A 16,043-nucleotide genomic window follows, 5' to 3' on the forward strand; every position below is an offset into this window, starting at 1 on the left:
TGGAAGTTTTTGCCATCGGTTCTTTAGAAAAGAAGGAAGAAATGAATAAATCAGTGAGGTTTTGAGCTAATACAACGGAGAAACTGGTGGTGAAAAGGAAACATATAGAGGAAAATAGATGTTGCAAGGTGTAAAAGTTCTTGATAAGAAGAGAAAACGAGTATATATAGAGGAAGGTGGTGACGGTTCTTTAATATTGATGGTCGACCGGCTCTGACGTGCATTTAATGCTTTTTGGGAAGAGAACCGAGGGGACGCTTCGGTCATTTCAACGCTTACGTCATAAAAGTGATGCCATTATAAAGGACTTCGAAAATTCAAATCGTTTCATATCATTTCATTCTAAGAAATGCGGGGACTATCTGTATACGGTCTAAATCAGAGAGCTCGATTTCGAAGACTTGATCATACCCCGAGCTCGAGTTCGGAAGCTCGAAGTAAGAATCGAGCCTAGCTGGGATATGCGCACCTCGAGAAGCCAATCGAAGGCCCGTCATGATCTACCTCGAGGATAGTATAATTTCGATGACACTCAAGAAAGAGCAGAAATTTCTCAAGGACACGTGGATCAGGGCATAAATTAAAGGATAAGATTTGTACAAAATAGTACAGGTCCGTACTAGGTTGTTTCAATAGAATTCTTTACCACAATTAGGAATGTACTATATTGGGGTTTTCTCCTCCTATATAAAGGGGACTCCAATCATTTGTAAAAAGAACATTATTAATTGTGATAGAACATCCTACCCTACTTTTCTCGTGCTCCACATTTGTTATTCAGCTTTATTGTTTTTACTTTATTGTTCTTACTATATTTGCTCTTAACTCACCTCAAGGTCCCAGGAGATAATCGAGCTCGAGGTCCCCGTGACTCTAACAATACTGGTTTGGTTCATCAATTCTTCTCACTTAAACCTAATATTATTTGTATATTCATTAGTATTGGAATAAATCACATATCTCTAAAACCACAAATCACCTTTAATTGTTACTCATATTTTTCGAGGTAAACAATACTACATATGGTCTATCTTGTTTGACCAAAAAGCATAACTTTCGGTTAAAACAATTGTATTTATATAATGATGGGTTAAACCTAGTTAATGATAATATCTCTAAATGTGAGTTTCGAAAATGTGGCTAACGTTAAACATATCTAGTGGGGGATTGACAATAATATGCATTAAATATTCCAAAAGATATGAGCAATAATGGAGAAGTAACTAGTAATAAATAACAATAAATGGCTGTCACACCTCCTTTTTACGCACCCGAGGGGGCGCAGGGGAGTTTTTTCCAATTAAAGGACAATCGAAACGGGATTTGTTTATTTATTTCAGAGTCGCCACTTGGGAGATTTTAGGGTGTCCCAAGTCACCAATTTTAATCCCGAATCGAGGAAAAGAATGACTCTATATTACAGTCTGCGTACCAGAAATCCGGATTGTTAACCCGGGAGAAGGTGTTAGGCATTCCCGAGTTCCGTGGTTCTAGCACGGTCGCTCAATTGTTATATTCGGCTTGATTATCTGATTTTATACGAGTGTGAACTTATGCGCAAAATTTGAAACTTTTGATCACTTTTATCATTTACTGTTTTTATCAAGAATTGCAACGTTGTGAAAATGTATCTCGAACCGCGTTACAATCAATGTACCCGTGGTCGTCGACACATTTTGACTCCGTTGAGATTTGGATTTGGGTCACATCAATGTGCACCCGAGTTTAAGGAAATTAAATTATTAAAGGCGCGCCTAAAGCGACTAGCGTATTTATTTTGGGTAAGACCGTGGAATTTTACTAAAACGGTCCATCCCGAAGTCCAAATAATTCTTAAAGCAAACATTTACTGAGGGCCCCACAATTTGTATTTTTATTTGGCGAGACTCATCTCATTCTTATTTTTAAAATGAATTTGCAACGTCATGGACACGCATCTCGGACCACGTCACAATCAATGTACCCGTGATTAGAAACACATTTCGACTCCGTTGAGATTTGGATTTGGGTCACATCAATGTGCACCCGAGTTTACGAAGGTAAGATTTATTAAGGCGCATCCTAAAGAGTCTAACATATTGTTATTTTAGGAGGGTTGTGAGATTTGCTAAACAACCCGCCCTGGAAACTAAATGCTTCAATAATATACATTTAACAAGGGCCCCGCATCTGCGTTTTATTTATTTTTATCGAGGCTCGTCTCGTTGTTATTTTTAAAGGATATCCTATAGCAACTACGTTTCTTGTCGTGTTTGTCTCTATCAATTGAAAGCAGTAAATAGCCTTAGTTGATTACATGCTTGCGAGCTTATTTATAACAGGATTTAAAGTGCTTTTACAGAATAATAAAACGTGACTGCACTTATGGATAACTAGTCGAAAATTATGGGCCCAAACCTAGCTCATGCGAGATGGCCAGACTTGGGCCCCTGTTTTTCCGATACAAGCCTAGCTGATTTGTTTCGATTTGGGCTCGGTCTTCCTGAGGTTGAGGCCTAGAACTGATTCTTCGTTCTTTATCAATTTATATGTGACAATCTGACAAAAGGGGAAGGAACTTTAACCCATATGGATAGTTTTCCTATTTGGCCTACATTAGAGAATATACTACACCATCAGACTAAGTCTAAAATACAACTTATTACACTGAGATTGTTTTTCACCTAACATCATATATACATGACTATCATTCATTAACCTACATTGATATACTGAGCATGTAGGCTACTTCTATTATCCAAACGAAAATGTAACCATTTCATGACATTTAATGTAACAGTTCATGTATATCTAAAAACAATCTGCAGGTCCTCTCTTTTGCATTCATGCTCAAACTCTCAGTTACAATGGTGATATCAATTGTGTACCTGGTATAGAAGGGAAAGGAAGAAGGAGAGTGATCAGTTGAGTAGTATGCAGTAATCACAGCAACAACAGATACACAGCAACAGCACAGCAACAACCAACCAAACCAAATGTTTTCCTCAGCCACAGACAACCAACAGTGTCTCCCAGAATACGAGAACTAACAGATAGTCGAGTAACCCCAGGAAAGAGTAGAGAAACCATAGCACTAACAGAGTGTTCAATGCAGCAACACCAACAGTTCAACAACCATAAACAACTCAGTCAATGCAAGCAACAGAACTTGGCCAAGACAGCCTGACCAAAATGCACTCTTATACAACTTTCAGGCAGTGTTTGGTTACAATGTCTATTGGAAACTACCTTGTGTTTACACTGTTATGATTTGGGACTCACTAGACCACCCTTCAGACTAAAGTTTTTTCAGCCTTTTGTTTTGTTTTTCCTTTCTGAAGACTCAAAAGTCCAGCCCTGTTTTTGTTTTCGAATGGCCTATTTATAAGCCAAAGTGACCAAGTGCAGCTAAGCTGCCCTCATCTGCAACTTGCAGTCTGCCCATACCCCTTAAACCCCCATGCCTAAAGGCATCTTTCTTGGAATCCTTAATCAGCCCCCATGCCCTGTCTTTATTACTCTAATCAAGGGTTATGGGTTTAGTTAAGTATTCAATTAATTCCCATACTCTTAGGTCTGGTCCCCCATTAGCATTAATTTAATCCTATTTTAATTACCACTTGACATATTCTGAAATTATCCCCTAATCAGACCCTGTCTTATGCCAAGATTACCCTTATACCTTGCATATTACTGTATTACCCTAACTCTTAATAGTTAGTATATAGACCTCTCTAATTTCAGCCAATACCTGAGTACTAGCTAATTAAACTCAAACTGCTTTCAGGCTGATTTGTTAGATTTCTAAAGCTAATTGCCAATTCTCTGCCTAAGTTCAGGCAATGATTCAAACTTTAAGCAAACAAAGGTGCCAATTAAAGGGTACAAGTTGGTCATGCCGATACAAGTAACACCAACAAGAAACAGGCATAGTAATCAATACTGAAATGTAGACTCATTTAGATGACTACACAAGCTATAACATCTTTCAAGTGAATTCAGTTGACGACACTTATTTAGATGACTACACAAGCTATAATATACAGCAAACAACCAATAAAACCAAAAACAAACTCATTATTAACTTAAAACGTACACACATGGACAGACGAGTCACGAAACAAAACAAACCAGAACACGAACGACAGATAGATTTTAGGAGGACAAAAGAAAAAGGAAAAATACCTCAGGAAAATGAAACTAAGATTGATTCAAGTTCGAACTCGGGCCAGGTGATTTTGGGGTCTAATGGACTTTAACCGAAGCGTTCTCAACTGAGAACACTTCGGTAAAAGTCTGCTAGGCCCTGATCCTGCCACTGATTCGGACAAACCCATAGATCTGAATCCTAGGGCTCTTGAGGTTCGATTTGGGAACCGTTCAATCCCAGTCAGATTCGAACGGAACCAAAGCCACTCCGGGGGTGAGGGAGGTCAGGAGGGGTTGTGGTGTGAGTTTGGGGTCAATCGGTGTAGATCTAGTTTTTGCTCGAATCTTCGTTCGAAGATTCGAGAAGCTACGGGTTGATTCGAGGTGAACGGTTAATGGATTTGTGTTCAGGGTGGTTGGGTGCATCGGGGATGTTACTTTGGTGGTCATCGGAACCATGGTTACTGGGCTCACGGGGGAAAAACTAAGCTGCTAAGGGTTTGAGAGGAAAAGGGGCCCTGGGGAAGATGGTGAACAGTGGCTGAAGGGGGGTGCGGCTTGGGGCGTGGGGGTAAGGGTCGAGTTTATATATGTATTGAGGGTTTAGATCCTGGCCATTGGATCAATTGAGACCAAGGGCCAGGATCTACTCATTGAGGAGAGACGACGTCGTTCGGGAGCTGATAGTGGGTTAAGACCGGGTAGGGGATTGGATCGGGTCATGTTTGACGGGTTTAGAGGAGGGCCTGGATCCGTTGGATCAATGGGGTTGGACGGCTTAGATCATTTTGCCTGAAACGACGTCGTTGAGGCGAGTTGAACAGCCTGATCTGGACCGTTCGTTTGAATCAGATCAACGGCTTTGGTAGGGACGCCGATACGGCGTCGTTTGAGTCCGTGTTTGGGCAGGCTCATCTTGGACTGGATCAGTATTTTGGCCTTGGGCCTTGCTTCGGGGCCCAAATCAGATTTTCCTTTTCCCCTTTCTTTTTTTTTTCAATTTAAACAAAAATTCCTAAAACAATGTAAAAATTAAAACAAACCTACACACATATTGAGTGACACCCACAACGATAAACACACATAAATGGACAATAAAAATAAAATAAAATAAAAATGGTTAGATCACAGCTTAGAACGAACGATGCACACATACATATATTTTTTTTTGAATTTTCTATTAGCGACAGGCATTTTGTATTTTTGTTTGATAATGATTAAATGTAAAATGGACAGACCCCCAAATGACCAACAACACATGTTACGGAAAGATCGAAAAATTGTATAGCGAAGCCATTTGCCACTATTTTTATTTTCTTTTGGAGCGATTGTCCGTGGAGCAAAAATCACGTGCTTACAGCTGCCCCTCTTTGCACGAAGACACGAAGGGTTTTCGCGCAAAGATAAAGCGAGCGATTTTTGCCTGTCCGAATACTCCGTGTGAAGCATTTTTTTGAAAAAGATTTGACCGAACCTTCGCTTCAGAGGTTTCCTACATATCCTGGGCTGAACAGGAATCAGGTCAATGTAGTTCGGAAAATTTTGGTAGCTGGGACTACCGTGTGACCGTAGTGTTTGTTGTTGTTGTGCGCTATTGTATGCTGCTGTAAGATGCTACTGCTCAACCGATCTCTTCGTTACATTGCTCTAAAAGGAAAAGCAAGAAGCTAAGCTAGACTGAGGATCCTGAAATCTTATCCATCTTCAACTTGTTCTTGTTGCCTTGCTTTCTTGTCGGCTAACGCTTTCCTCCGATGCCTTTATCTTGTGACTTTGGGAGATGATGCTGGTCCTTTGCTGACGTTTGAATGCCAGTTTTCATCACTTTGCTTGATCCGCTGGGGACATGGCTTTCTTCTTTAAATCTTCCAATGGTTTCTTCAGTGGTATGTTTCTTCATCAGCATCGTCATACTGGGCATGCTACAACGTTCCCAAACTGCTTCTTTTGAGACGCGTTCCTTTTTCCTTTTGAATTGCGCGCTTGCCTCTGCAGTTGTCTGCTTCTTGGTGCTGGGGATTTTATTGTTTCCCATTTGGGGATCTCTGTTGTACCCTTCCGTCTTCAAGTGGGGTGACTGATTCCAAAATCTAGAGCTTAAAAGTATTCCCGCATTATACTGGTGGGCGACCTAGAGCTTAAAAGTATTCCCGCATTATACTGGTGGGCGACCTAGAACTTAAAAGTATTCCCGCATTATACTGGTGGGCGACCTAGAACTTAAATGTATTCCCGCATTATACTGGTGGGCGACCTAGAACTTAAAAGTATTCCCGCATTATACTGGTGGGCGACCTAGAACTTAAATGTATTCCCGCATTATACTGGTGGGCGACCTAGAACTTAAATGTATTCCCGCATTATACTGGTGGGCGACCTAGAACTTAAATGTATTCCCGCATTATACTGGTGGGCGACCTAGAACTTAAATATATTCCCGCATTATACTGGTGGGCGACCTAGAACTTAAAAGTATTCCCGCATTATACTGGTGGGCGACCTAGAACTTAAAAAGTATTCCCGCATTATACTGGTGGGCGACCTAGAACTTAAAAGTATTCCCGCATTATACTGGTGGGCGACCTAGAACTTAAATGTATTCCCGCATTATACTGGTGGGCGACCTAGAACTTCAATGTATTCCCGCATTATACTGGTGGGCGACCTAGAACTTAAAAGTATTCCCGCATTATACTGGTGGGCGACCTAGAACTTAAAAGTATTCCCGCATTATACTGGTGGGCGACCTAGAACTTAAATGTATTCCCGCATTATACTGGTGGGCGACCTAGAACTTAAATGTATTCCCACATTATACTGGTGGGCGACCTAGAACTTAAATGTATTCCCGCATTATACTGGTGGGCGACCTAGAACTTAAAAGTATTCCCGCATTATACTGGTGGGCGACCTAGAACTTAAAAGTATTCCCGCATTATACTGGTGGGCGACCTAGAACTTAAATGTATTCCCGCATTATACTGGTGGGCGATCTAGAACTTAAATGTATTCCCGCATTATACTGGTGGGCGACCTAGAACTTAAAAGTATTCCCGCATTATACTGGTGGGCGACCTAGAACTTAAAAGTATTCCCGCATTATACTGGTGGGCGACCTAGAACTTAAATGTATTCCCGCATTATACTGGTGGGCGACCTAGAACTTAAAAGTATTCCCGCATTATACTGGTGGGCGACCTAGAACTTAAAAGTATTCCCGCATTATACTGGTGGGCGACCTAGAACTTAAATGTATTCCCGCATTATACTGGTGGGCGACCTAGAACTTAAATGTATTCCCGCATTATACTGGTGGGCGACCTAGAACTTAAAAGTATTCTCGCATTATACTGGTGGGCGACCTAGAACTTAAAAGTATTCCCGCATTATACTGGTGGGCGACCTAGAACTTAAATGTATTCCCGCATTATACTGGTGGGCGACCTAGAACTTAAAAGTATTCCCGCATTATACTGGTGGGCGACCTAGAACTTAAATGTATTCCCGCATTATACTGGTGGGTGACCTAGAACTTAAATGTATTCCCGCATTATACTGGTGGGCGACCTAGAACTTAAATGTATTCCCGCATTATACTGGTGGGCGACCTAGAACTTAAATGTATTCCCGCATTATACTGGTGGGCGACCTAGAACTTAAAAGTATTCCCGCATTATACTGGTGGGCGACCTAGAACTTAAATGTATTCCCGCATTATACTGGTGGGCGACCTAGAACTTAAAAGTATTCCCGCATTATACTGGTGGGCGACCTAGAACTTAAATGTATTCCCGCATTATACTGGTGGGCGACCTAGAACTTAAAAGTATTCCCGCATTATACTGGTGGGCGACCTAGAACTTAAATGTATTCCCGCATTATACTGGTGGGCGACCTAGAACTTAAATGTATTCCCGCATTATACTGGTGGGCGACCTAGAACTTAAAAGTATTCCCGCATTATACTGGTGGGCGACCTAGAACTTAAAAGTATTCCCGCATTATACTGGTGGGAGACCTAGAACTTAAATGTATTAAAATTGCTTCCCCGTTCTTCCGAGAAAATTTTCGACAATCGGCAGAAAATTTTCTGCCCCGGTTTTTGGTGACTTCCCTGGCGTTGCCTCTCGCTGTCATCATCAATCCTTTGTTTTCCTGCAGCAGACAAAGGGATTTAATTAGTTTTTTCGTGGTGGTAGAGGGTGCCTTTCTGGCGGATGATTTTCCTTTCTTCCCCTTTTCTTGCTCTTTGTCCCCATAATTGGTTGGCGGGCAAAGTTGCCTGTTGGGGGGGTCTCTAGCCTGCTGGGGATTGGTTTTCAATTTATCCCCTTTTCTGCTTTCTCTTTAAACACATGATGTGGGAGTCTGCTTCTAACTCCCGAAACCAATCCCTTTTGGAGCTTACTTCTTCCAAAATTTCCGGGCACAATCCCTGCATTGTCTGGGACCGGCCTTTAAGACTGTTTGTATTATCCTGCATTGGATGAATTCCTCTTCGGTTTCTGGTAGTAAGCTTTGAAAAATCCTTTCAAGACACATTTTAGGCGAAGAAATAAAAGATATGGAAAGGAGAAAATCTTTCTGAACCAATATTTTTTGTGGGAGGAGACAAGAGACAATCAAAAGAACTTATCTGGAGGACACAACTGGTCCCTGTGATCATGGCGTGCACCATAGATTCCCGACCCAGTCTATTTGTATCAATCGATTTGCCGGATGGTCTGACTTGCTGGGGATGATAAATGACTGTCCATGCTGTTGCAAATGTGGTAGCTTTTGTTGATTCGTCTTGTCGCCTCATAGTGCCCTTCGAGGGGTTTTCACTAATGAGACTCTCTCTTTTCTCTCATCTCCCGGCGCCTTATGGTGCCTGTGAAGGTTTTCACCAATAAGACTCTCTCATTTCATATCCCTCATCTTACATCGCCTCTCGGTGTCTGCGAAGGTTTTCACCGATGAGACTCTCTCATTTTATTTCTTTCGAGGAATCGGGGCGTTGTAGATACGACCCTCTCTTCTGGAGATTCCTTTGACTATCAATTCATTCCCAGTCTTACGATCCTCTTCTTTGCTGGGGATTGGTGTATTATTCTCGGTCTTATTCGCCTGACTCGACATCTCTTGAACATTGATCGGGAGGTCTTTTGGACGTTGATGTTGGGTTTGGTATGGAGTTAAAGAAAGGCTATGAAAAATGAAAATAATTTGATGGGTGGTGCGCTACAACTTTTGGAATCAAATCTTTGTTGGAACTTAAAAACATAACCTCTGCCCCAGTTTTCTTGCTTGGGGAATTTATTTTTTTACACTTATGTCGCGCTATGTGCGTTACGCACGCTGTGCGTATTATGCACACTATGTACATTATGCATCCTATATTCACTATGATGCATACTATGACCGAGCCGTGAGGCGCCTACGTATCCTCTTTGAGGAATCAAGTCAAACGTAGTTCCCACGGTTTTGTATTTCTTTATGATTTCATCTTCTTCTTCTTCTTCTTTTTTTTTCCTTCTTTTCATTTTCTTTCTCTTTTCTTTTTCTCTTTTTCTATGTCTTTTCCATTAGTGATTCCAAAAGAGGGATATGAAAGAATTTCTTAAGGCTCAAAGGGGGAAGCAAGGGTTAAAGGTGTTTGGATAGAAGAAAGAATTGCCTCCGTCATCTCATTATCCAACAAACGCCAAACACAAACAAATAAACCAAAATTGTCATAATTAAAGAAATTACGCATAATATCTCTTAACTGCATCTGAATTGATAGCCATGTCGACACATCTACCTTCGACATCTGCCAAACACAAAGCACCGTTGGACAATACTCTGGTCACGATATAAGGCCCTTGCCAATTTGGGGCGAATTTGCCTTTTGCCTCGACCTGATGTGGGAGGATCTTCTTCAACACCTGCTGCCCTACTTCAAACTTCCTGGGGCGCACCTTCTTATTATATGTTCTTGCCATTCTCTTCTGGTACAGTTGACCATGACACACTGCTGCCAATCTCTTCTCATCTATCAGGCTCAACTGTTCCAATCGAGCTTTGACCCATTCATCATCATTAATCCCGGCTTCGGCGACGATTCGGAGGGACGGAATTTCGACCTCCGCTGGTATTACGGCCTCAGTTCCATACACCAACAAATAAGGAGTTGCGCCTGTGGAAGTTCGGACGGTAGTGCGGTAACCCAACAAAGCAAAGGGTAATTTCTCGTGCCATTGTCTGGACCCTTCCACCATTTTTCGCAGTATCTTCTTGATATTCTTATTGGCTGCTTCGACTGCTCCATTCGCCTTGGGACGATATGGGGTGGAATTGCGGTGTGTAATCTTGAATTATTGGCATACCTCTCTCATCAAGCTACTATTAAGATTTGCACCGTTATCCGTGATGATCACTTTTGGGATCCCAAATCTGCAGATGATATGGGAGTGAACAAAGTCCACCACTGCCTTCTTGGTTACTGATTTGAAGGTTTTAGCCTCAACCCATTTGGTAAAGTAATCAATGGTCACTAGGATGAACCTATGACCGTTGGATGCTGCCGGCTCGATGGGCCCAATGACATCCATGCCCCATGCCACAAACGGCCAGGGTGCTGACATCGTATGTAACTCTGTTGGCGGGGAATGAATCAAATCCCCATGTATCTGGCATTGATGGCATTTCCTCACAAAAGTGATGCAATCGTGTTCCATGGTGAGCCAATAACACCCTGTTCGAAGGATCTTTCTTGCCAATACATATCCGCTCATGTGCGGTCCGCAAACTCCCGCATGTACCTCTGCCATAACCGTCGTTGCTTGACTGGCATCTATGCATCTCAACAATCCCAAATCCGGGGTTCTTTTGTACAATACTCCTCCACTGAGGAAGAAGCCATTCGACAAACGCCGAAGGGCTCTTTTTTGGTCTCCAGAGGCATGTTCTGGATATATCCCCATTCTGAGGTATTCCTTGATATCATGAAACCAGGGTTTGCCATCTGCCTCTTCTTCTATGGCATTGCAGTAGGCGTGCTGATCACGGACCTGAATGTGTAGAGGATCAACATACATTTTGTCAGGGTGGTGCAACATTGATGCTAAGGTGGCCAAGGCATCCGCAACCTCACTGTGAACTCTCGGGATGTGTTTGAACTTCACCGATCGAAATTGCTTGCTCAGATCATGCAAGCATTGTCGGTATTGTATGAGCTTTAGATCTCGTGTTTCCCATTCACCCTGAATTTGATGTACCAAGAGGTCCGAGTCTCCCAAGACCAAGACGTCTTGGACATCCATGTCAGCAGCCAAGCGCAGACCCAGAATGCAAGCCTCATACTCGGCCATATTGTTGGTGCAATAGAAGCGTAGTTGAGCTGTAACAGGATAATGCCGTCCTGTTTCAGAAATGAGTACTGCTCCTATTCCAACCCCTTTTGCGTTTGCAGCTCCATCGAAGAAAAGCTTCCAACCCGGTTCCTCAGGTAATTCCACCTCATTTGTATGCATCACCTCTTCGTTAGGAAAATACGTTCTTAAGGGCTCGTATTTTTCATCAACGGGATTCTCTGCCAAATGGTCTGCCAGTGCCTGGGCTTTCATGGCCGTCCTCATTACGTAGATGATATCAAACTCTGTGAGCAGAATTTGCCACTTTGCCAACCTTCCCGTGGGCATAGGTTTCTGAAAGATATACTTCAATGGGTCCAAACGGGATATGAGATAAGTGGTATATGAAGACAGGTAGTGCTTCAACTTCTGAGCTACCCAAGTTAGGGCGCAACATGTTTTCTCGAGTTGGGTGTACTTGACCTCATGTACTGTGAATTTCTTGCTAAGATAGTAGATGGCCTGCTCCTTCCTTCCCGTGTCATCATGTTGCCCCAGTACACAACCAAATGAATTTTCCAAGACCGTCAGGTAAAGAATTAAGGGCTTCCCGGGCTTAGGCGGGACCAATACGGGTGGATTAGACAGATACCCTTTGATTTGGTCGAAAGCCTCCTGACACTCTGCCGTCCAACCTACTGCAACATCCTTTCTCAGCAGCCGAAATATGGGCTCACAAGTTGCTGTGAGTTGAGCGATGAATCTGCTGATGTAATTGAGTCTACCCAGCAAACTCATTACCTCTGTTTTGTTCCTAGGTGGTGGCAATTCTCGGATGGATTCAATTTTGGATGGGTCTAACTCAATCCCCCGTCGACTGACGATGAATCCTAGCAATTTTCCTGATGGAACCCCAAATGCGCATTTGGCCGGGTTAAGCTTGATATCATACCTCCGGAGTCTTTGGAAAAATCTCCTTAGGTCTGCTACATGGTCCTCCTGACGCCAAGATTTGATGATCACGTCATCGACGTACACCTCTATTTCTTTGTGTATCATGTCATGAAACACAGCAGTCATTGCTCGCATGTACGTTGCCCCGGCGTTCTTTAATCCGAACGGCATTACCCGATAGCAGTAGGTTCCCCATGGCGTAATAAACGCTGTCTTCTCAGCATCCTCCTCGTCCATTAGGATCTGATGATAACCCGCATAGCAATCCACAAAGGATCCGATCTCGCGCCCAGCGCAGTTATCGATCAGGATATGAATGTTGGGTAGCGGGAAATTGTCCTTGGGACTTGCTTTGTTGAGGTTGCGGTAGTCAACGCACACCCTGATTTTTCCATCCTTCTTTGGGACTGGTACCACATTGGCCAACCACTCGGGATACCGAGTGACCCGAATGACCTTCGACTGCAATTGCTTAATCACTTCTTCTTTGATCTTCACGCTCATCTCTGTTTTAAATTTCCTTAGTTTTTGCTTGACCGGAGGGTATGCCGGGTCAGTGGGCAATTTGTGAACCACTAAATTGGTGCTTAATCCAGGCATATCATCATATGACCAGGCAAAAACATCTTTGAATTCCCTGAGAGTTTTGATCAATTCTGTTCTGACATTCGGCTCAATGTGGATGCTAATTTTGGTCTCTTGGACGTTATCAGCGTCTCCTAGATTCACAGCCTCGGTGTCATTTAAGTTAGGCTTGGGTTTCTCTTCAAATTGGCACAACTCTCTGTTTATTTCTTCGAAGGCTTCACCTTCGTCACATTCAGATTCATCGTCACAAACGACCTTTTGCATCATTGAGTCGGTTTCAGATTGATTTATTAGACTAGGTCGAAGATTCGCTGTGCATGCCATGTCATTAGAACCAGTAAAAAGAGAACTGTTCAGAAAGAAAAAGAACAAAACAAAAAATTAAAATGGGACAAAAGAAAAGTACTTTATTAAATTTGCGGGATAAAAGGGTTCACACTTTTACAAAACGAAAGTAAAATTTGGATTACACCCTTGAATAATCCGATCAAACAAACAAACAAACAAAACATTAATCAAAGCCTACTACCAAGACTCCCCTCGGACAGGAAGAGGAGTAACCGTCCAATTGTTGGTCTTGGCCTTAGGCCCCAGAAATTGTATCTCTGCTCTGCTGGAACCTTCTCCAGCTTCCACCATACTGACATCCGTGAATAGCCTCTCAAAACTCTGATTCAGGTCTTCATTTATACCGATCAAAGGTCCTCGAATCTTTGGGATCGCTGACCCCTTGGCACTTGCTTTAACAAAAGACCTTGAGAGGCGTGGCACTGGTTTAGGCAGAAACCAGACCCTCTTCTTCATTTTTCGCGCTTGCTTCCTGTCTGCTGCGGTTGGTTTGAACCCCAATCCGAAAGTTTCCAGATTTTTAGGAAGGGAGACAGGTTGGACTATCCCTTGAAGCTCGACTCCCAGGCCTTTTCCCGGTACAAATCCATTACCCAGCATTTCCGAGACCATCATGACTGTTGCGGCAGCTACCCTAGGGTGCGGGATGATTTCTCCTTCAGAAATTTTGTTGGCCGACCCTGTATCGAGAATCTGGTAGACCCCAGGACCTTTGTCATCAGCGGTCTCTATGAAAGGTACAATGGTTCCGCCCATGGTGCATGTTGTATCCTCGCCGTGTAACACGACCTCTTGTCTTTCCCACTCGAACTTCACCGTCTGATGTAGGGTGGAAGGCACCGCTTTGGCTGCATGAATCCAGGGTCGTCCTAACAGCAGATTGTAAGAAACTGTGGCATCTAACACCTGGAATTCCATGGTAAACAGGACCGGCCCAATGGTCAGTTCAAGTACAACATCCCCCACAGTGGCTGTTCCGTTTCCGTCAAACCCCCGTACACAGATGCTATTCTCCCGGATTCTTCCACGGTCGATCTTTAACTGGTCCAGGGTGGATAATGGACAAATATTGGCGCTTGAGCCGTTATCCACCAATACTCGAGTTACCACCGAGTCTTCATATTTGACAGCTAGGTATAGAGCTTTGTTATGCTCTGTACCTTCCACCGGCAGGTCATCATCTGAGAATGTTACCCTGTTCACCTCGAAGATCTTGCTGGCAATAGTTTCCAGGTGGTTTACAGAAATCTCACTGGGTACATGAGCCTCGTTCAATATCTTCAACAGGGCCCGACGATGCTCCTCAGAATGGATCAGCAACGACAACAGTGAGATCTGGGCCGGTGTTTTTCTCAGCTGTTCGACCACAGAATAGTCATGTACTTTCATCTTCCTCAGGAATTCTTCAGCCTCTTCTTCGGACACTGGCTTCTTGGTTGCCACTGGGTTGTTTTTCTTAGCTCCACCGGAGCAAAACATCGACCTGATCGAGTCAGCCCTTGCGCTTCACAACTGACTTCTTCCACCTGTTTTCCTTGGTACGTCACCACTGCCTTTTCATATTTCCAAGGCACCGCCCTGCTGTCAATCATCGGCAGTTGGACCACAGGCTTTATGGTCACCCGTTCTCTACATACCCCTTTCAACACGACTGCCGGTGTGGGCAGGATCCCTGGTATCACCAACTTGCTTGGCTCGGGTTTGCTTGCTATGATGGACGGGCTCTTCCCCAATATCACTACCGGCTTGATGCCTTCTCCCTGCGACTGTACACTCGTTCCTCCACTAGTTAAGACTTCTTTCGGGGCGGCTTGGATCATTATCACTGTTTGTGAGGGTTTTCTTAATTCTCCTCCCTCACACACCAACTCAATCATGTGAGTTTCGTGGTGCGCTGGCAGTGGGTTTTGGTTGATGTTAGGAGCCTCCGGTGTCTGGACCTCGATCTTATTGGTGTCAATAAGATCCTGTATGGCATGCCTTAACTTCCAGCACTTCTCGGTATCGTGCCCGAGCATCCCTGAACAGTATTCACAACTGATTGATCGATCTACATTCTGAGGTGGGGGATTTGGTTCTCGAGTCTGGACAGGACTAACCAAACCCAATTGCCGCAGCTTGTGGAACAAAGCGGTGTAGGTTTCTCCCAGCTCCGTGAAGGTTCTTTGCTTCCGCAACCTGTCATTCCTAGCATCTGGATTTCCCCGGAAGCCTGCCCCTGAAGGGTTTCTATATGCCCTGGGTGGAGGGTAGGTGTTTTGTGGTGGCGCATATATGTTCTGGGGAGCCGGTGCGCGCCATTGTGGGCGAACCATAGGCTGAGTGTATACCTGGGCTTGGTGTACGGAACAATGTGGTTCTCGAGGTGGATAGAAATTTTGTGGTGGGTTGTATGGGTAGTTTGACCTGTGAGGCCTGGGTTGGTTGTAGTGCGGCCTGCCAGCCCTAGACCAACTGCCTGCCTCGATTGGCAACCTCTTCTTTCTTTCTTCTCAGCGCACCTCCCGTGCCGTTTTGAATAGCCTGGGTTGTGGCCTTGAGTGCCGAATAGTTCAAGATCTTGTCCGACTTCAAACCCTCTTCTATCATGACCCCTATTTTGACCACCTCATTGAAAGATTTTCCAACCGTTGTCACCAAGTGACCAAAGTAGGTTGGATCCAATGTCTGCAAAAATAGTCCACCATCTCTCCCTCTCTCATGGGAGGA

Source organism: Nicotiana tabacum, chromosome 20 (assembly GCF_000715075.1).
Source record: "Nicotiana tabacum cultivar K326 chromosome 20, ASM71507v2, whole genome shotgun sequence".
In the NCBI taxonomy this organism is placed as follows: Eukaryota; Viridiplantae; Streptophyta; class Magnoliopsida; order Solanales; family Solanaceae; genus Nicotiana; species Nicotiana tabacum.